General features: G+C 51.5%; 1 pseudogene; it reads right to left on the bottom strand.

Moving 5' to 3' along the window:
- Positions 1-692: 692 nt before the first annotated feature.
- On the bottom strand, positions 693-1,975 carry LOC101577626 (annotated as a pseudogene).
- Between the last annotated feature and the right edge of the window lie 3,668 nt (positions 1,976-5,643).

Genomic DNA, 5,643 nt, shown 5'->3' with positions numbered 1-5,643 from the left:
TGTGTGTGTGTGTGGCCAGCTCAGCCCACCAGGGGGCGGGGCTGGCTGGCATGTGGTGCTGGGGGATTGAACCGTGGTCCCTGTGCTTTGCTTAAGCTTAGCTTGTTCTAAGTGGGTGCTTTAGACCACTGAGCCATCTCACCAGCCCCCCTAATTTATTTTTAAATGTATTTGTGTGGTTTTTTTTTTTTTTTAGTTCCATAAAGCATTTTACTATCAAAGGAAGGCATATATTTATACAATAAAAAATTTTTGAACTGTGAAATCACTTAAATATAAAAATTCAAAGGCAAGATACTATTTATAAACTACATACTTATCTAAAACTAAATATAGCTGTTTACAAGAATATTTATACACAGAATTCTCACAACGTTCAGAAGCCCCTGAAGGGTGGCAGCAGGTGCCCCAGGTCTCTGCCCACCTAGCGCAGAGCCCAGCTGAGCTGCAGTGCCTGGGTACAGGGTTCTCTCCTGACCACCTCCGGCTACGGCTGGGCCTTGTCAAAGGAGGTTGTCCGTGTCACTCGCCCTGCAGGTTGTCGCAGGCCTGTGCAGAGAAGGCTGCCTGCCAGAAAAGCAGGGCAGGGGCTGCAGGGCAGGGGCTGCAGCCGCTGGGAAAGTGGAGGGAGAAACGCACGGGACATGCCTGCTTCTCCAGAAACGTCCTTGAAGGCGGATTTCTTTTGTGGTTTAGGACTCAGCTTCATCATTGTCACTTTCGTCACCGTCGTTCTCTCCTTCATCTTCCCTCTTCTCCTTAAGTGTTTTCAGGCACTTACTAGCTAAAGTCTTCTTTGGTAATATATCTGCAAGAAACAGAAAAGCTTCTGATTCCTCTGCAGTTTGCTAAATCGCTGTAAGTCAGCGCTTTTCTTCTTTTCCACTGCCATGTCTGCAGGAATAGGTGGCTAGGTATTGAACAAAGAGCCCTGTGGCCTTGGCCGTGAGCAGCAGCCTCTCGGCTGACACTGGACACTTCGGGGAGCTCTTCATGACGACCCGGATGCGGGACAGGGGCAGCGACACTAGCCGCTGCTCCCTGCCTTGTCCTTCCCCACAGCCACCTGTTTTTTAATGTATCTGGTACAGGGTCTCACTACACAGCTCAGACTCATAGTGATCTTCCTGTTTTCAGCCTCCCCAGTGCTGGGATTATAGTCCTGTGCCACCAGGCCTGGTGTGGGCGGCCAGCTCAGCGTACCTGGAGGCTGGGCCAGCGCAGCATGTGGTGCCCGGGATTTTTTTTTTTGTTGTTTTGGCAGAACTGGGGATTGAGGGCTGGGAAGATGGCTCAGTAGAATAAGTGCTTTTCTGGCAAGCGCAAGGGCCTGAGTTCAATCCCCAATTCTTTTCTTCTTTTTTTTTTTTGGGGGGGGGGAACCGGGGATTGAACTCAGACCCTTGTGCTTGCCAGGGAAGCGCTTACTCCACTGAGCCATCTCCCCGACCCCCCCAGTTCTTTTCTTTCTTTCTTTCTTTTTTTTTTGAGGAACTGTGGATTGAACTCAGGCTCTTGCACTTGCCAGGCAAGCGCTTACTCCACTGAACCATCTCACCAGCCCCTGGTATCAATATTCTTGACCATGGCTTTATGGACACATACTTTCATTTCTCTTGACCAAATACTTAGGAATAGAAAGGTTATTTATTTAATGTGTGTGTGTGTGTGTGTGTGTGTGTGTGTGTCTGTCTGTCTGTCTGTCTGTCTGTCTGTCTTCCCTTGTTCTACTGTAGATTGAAATAGGGCCTCACGTCGAGGCCTGGCTCAGCTGGCCTCAGGCTTGGGGTCCTGAGCCTCAGTTTCCCTAGCTGCTGGCACTCCATGCACGCACCTTGGCTGGGGGTCTGACTCTGAGGGACTCAGCCTGGGGCTCAGCGAGCGGCAGAGCAGTCTGCTTGCGCAGGGCCTCGGGCTCCCCTCTGCAACTGATTTCCACACGAGCTTGTTCCTCGGGGTGCACCTGGGAGTACATATCCTTGCCAACATTTAGGGTAACTGGTGTTTAGTGGCTGCCCTGTGGCTTTACGTGGCATCCCCACCATGTCTGCTGGTAATAGGGGCTTCTCCATGCGCACGGGGCCCAGACACCGTGCCTCCCGCCCTCACATGTCGATTTAAGTATTTTTTTTTTTTTGTGGAACTGGAGATTGAACTTGGGACCCTGTGCTTGCAGGCAGGCACTTATGCCACTGAGCTGCATCCCCAGGCCCTTTCATTCATTCTTGCTGCATTTGTCTGTTTATTAGAGTCACAGCAGTTGTTCACGTACACTTGACACAGATCCTTGGGGTGGGCTAGGTATGCCGGGACACGCCTGCCACCATCTGCTCCAGAAGCTGAGGCAGGAGGAGCAGGATTGAAGGTGGAATCTGGCCTCAGCTAGCAAGACCCTGTCTCAAAACTGTTTTTCTTGCTGGGCGTGGTGGCGCACACCTACAATCCTAGCACTCAGGAGGGGAGGCTGAGGCAGGAGGGTCGTTGCAAGTTGAGACCAGCCTGGGCTACAAAGTGAGCTCAAGGCCGGCCTGAACTGCACAGGGAGACCCTGCTTCTTCTTTTCTTTTTCTTTCTTTTTTTTTTGTGGAACCAGGGATTGAACTCAGGCCCTTGCGCTTGCCAGGGAAGCTCTTATTCCACTGAGCCATTTCCCCAACCCCAGAGCCTGTTTCAAAAGAAGATTTTTTTTTTTTAATTTTTTTTTTAACATTTATTTATTGCACGCGCGCGCGCATGTGTGTGTGTATGTGTGTCCAGCTCAGCCCACCAGGGGGCGGGGCTGGCTGGCATGTGGTGCTGGGGAATTGAACCGCGGTCCCTGTGCCCTGCCAAGCTTGTTCCAAGTAGGTGCTTTAGACCACTGAGCCATCTCTCCAGCCCCCTCAAAAGAACATTTTTTGGGGCTGGTGAGATGGCTCAGTGGTCTAAAGCACCTACTTAGAACAAGCTCAGCAAAGCACAGGGACCGCGGTTCAATCCCCCAGCACCACATGCCAGCCAGCCCTGCCCCCTGGTGGGCTGAGCTGGCCACACACACACACACACACACACACACACGAATTAAAAAAAAAAAAAAAAGATTTTTTTCTGAGGTGGGCTGAGCAAATTAGTGAGACCTAATTTTATTTATTTATTTATTTATTTGTTTGTTTATTTTGGAACTGGGGATTGAACTCAGGCCCTTGCGCTTGCCAGGGAAGTGCTTATCCCACTGAGCCATCTCCCCAGGCCCTTAATTTTTTTTTTTTTTTTTTTAAAGGGAAGAAAGAGGCTCAGTAGAATAAGTGCTTCCCCGGCAAGCACAAGGGCCTGAGTTCAACCCCTGGTTCTCAAAAAAAAAGGAAAAAAGAAAAATACAAACAGACAGGCAGGCTGTGGATGCAGCCCAGGGGGAGAGTACTCGCCTTGTACACACAAGTCCAAGAAGTCGGCTGGACCTGCGATCCCAGCCCTTCCTAGACCTGAGGCTGAGCCAGGAGGATTGCTGTGTGCTGGAGACCGGCCTGGCATACAGAGAAGCCTTGGTGTGGCAGGAGCCCTGAATTCAGTTCCTACCATCGCAAACCCTTTGTTGGATAGCAGTGTGTTGCAAACATTCTTACAAGAATATTTCCCTTCCCCACCTCTTCCTCTTCTTTCTTTTATCTATTTATTTATCTTTTCTGTCTTTTTGAGGCAGGGTCTCGCTGTGCAGGTCAGGCTGTCCTTTAGTTCACTTTGTTGTCAAGGCTGGTCTTAAACCCACAGCGCTCCTCCTGCCTCAGCCTCCTGAGTACTGGGATTACAGGCAAGCAGCACTAGGCCCGGCACAGGAATATTAACAGAAAGACCCCCCTGAGGCAGGTGGGCCCAGAGGGAGGTGTGACCCAGGGGAGGATGCTCCCACCTCTGTGTGGGCCCAGAGGCTGCTGGGACCCCACTGCTGTGGGGGGCTTGGGCTTCCAGAACCCTCCCCAGCCCCGGCCCCTGGGTGGCCGGTAGGGCCTGGGGACAAAGCCCAGGGCAACTGGAGGCACTGGTGGGTCCCCTCCTTCAGGGAAGGGCCAGGCCTGGGTCCAGCCAGCCTCCTGGATGCCCACCCATCCCCAGGCCTCTAGTCCTTCCCTGCCCCTTGCTTGGCTTTGACCTTGGGGCCTGTCTTGGGGTCCAGGATGTGGCCAGGCAGGGGCCCCGGGGTGCTGGACATGGTTCCTTGACTTCTTCAGGTGCCCTGGGGTTCTGCAGCCTGTGCCCCCAGGAAGGCCCAGCTCCCAGGCTGGTCTTGCAGCCTGCTGAGCGCCCTGCAGTCGCTGGCCACCCTGTCACATGCACAGAGCCTGCTGGGCCTGCTGAAGGCAGCCCTGTGGGGACAGCTCCCGACACCCCCGACTGCGGAGGTGCCCATTCTGCTGTCTGTAAACTGTTTCCGCAGATTTTTCTGAAGACCAAGGACAGAGCAGGAGAAAGAGTTCTCCTAAGCGCAGGAAGGTCTCTCAGGACGGCCGCCCCGGCCCCGCCTCCGCCCCAGTCTCCTGCTGAGGCTGTCACGGTTCTTGCAGCTTCTTTTGGCACTGATTCCAGCCTGCTTCCCCCCCCAATTTTTTTTTTTTTTTTAAATGGAATAAAGATTTTTTTTTTGTTCCGAATGCCCTCAGGGCTTGTTTCTTGTTTGGCTGGCTGGAGAGTTGTGGGGATCAACTAGAGCCACCTGAGGCTGACAGGTTGGTGGAAGCAGCCACTTAAAGAACTGAGCTAGGGCCAGGCCCCCTCCCCCCAAAATCCTTACTGTCTGTTTGGTTGATTTTTAAAAAAATTTTATTTATTTATTTATGTATGTGTGTGTGTGTGTGTGTGTGTGTGTGTGTGTGTGTGGCCAGCTCTGCCCACCAGGGGGTGGGGCTGGCTGGCTTGTAGTGCTGGGGGATTGAACCGCGGTCCCTGGGCTTTGCCAAGCCTGTTCCAAATAGGCGCTCTAGACCACTGAGCCATCTCACCAGCCCCTGTTTGGTTGATTTTTGTATCAGAATCCAACTCAGGACCTTGTTCTTCTCAGGCAGACACTATGATATAGTTGAACTACATCCCTGGCCTGAGTTATTATTATTGCTATTACTGTATTTTAGGACAGGGTGTGCAGGGTCTCACTGCACAGAGCGGACTAGTAACGATCTGATCTTCCCTTAACAGCCTCCCAAGTGCTGGGATTACAGGCGTGCACCACCACGCCCACTCACAGTCGCAGTCTCAGAGTGCCCGGGGGTGGGGCTGGCACGGCAGGCCAGGGGATCGACCTGGGGGTCCCTGTGTCTGCCCAAGCAGGCGCTTTAATCCGCTGAGCTATTTGGCTGGCCTCGGTCATAAGGTCTTGCTCTGTAGCCTCCCGTGTGCTGACAGTATACGCGAGGTTCAGGCCACCACTCTAGCTCTTTCTTTTTTTTTTTTTTCTTTTTTTCTTCTTTTTTTTTTAGGAGAGTAACAGTGGTTAGTACGTTGTGTATTGTTACTGCCAAAGTAGTTTCTCATATTATAAGATATGGGCAAGCAATAATAAGTAAACAACATAAGTACAAACCTCTGTTGTCTTATTTTTAAAGCCAACTGAAAATGGAAATATACTTTTTAAAGTTTCTAATACTAGGAGAAGATATCATACAATGTCTTTTA

This window comes from Octodon degus, unplaced genomic scaffold, assembly GCF_000260255.1.
Source record: "Octodon degus isolate 3935 unplaced genomic scaffold, OctDeg1.0 scaffold00005, whole genome shotgun sequence".
In the NCBI taxonomy this organism is placed as follows: Eukaryota; Metazoa; Chordata; class Mammalia; order Rodentia; family Octodontidae; genus Octodon; species Octodon degus.
This window is presented reverse-complemented; position numbering and strand designations above follow the sequence as displayed.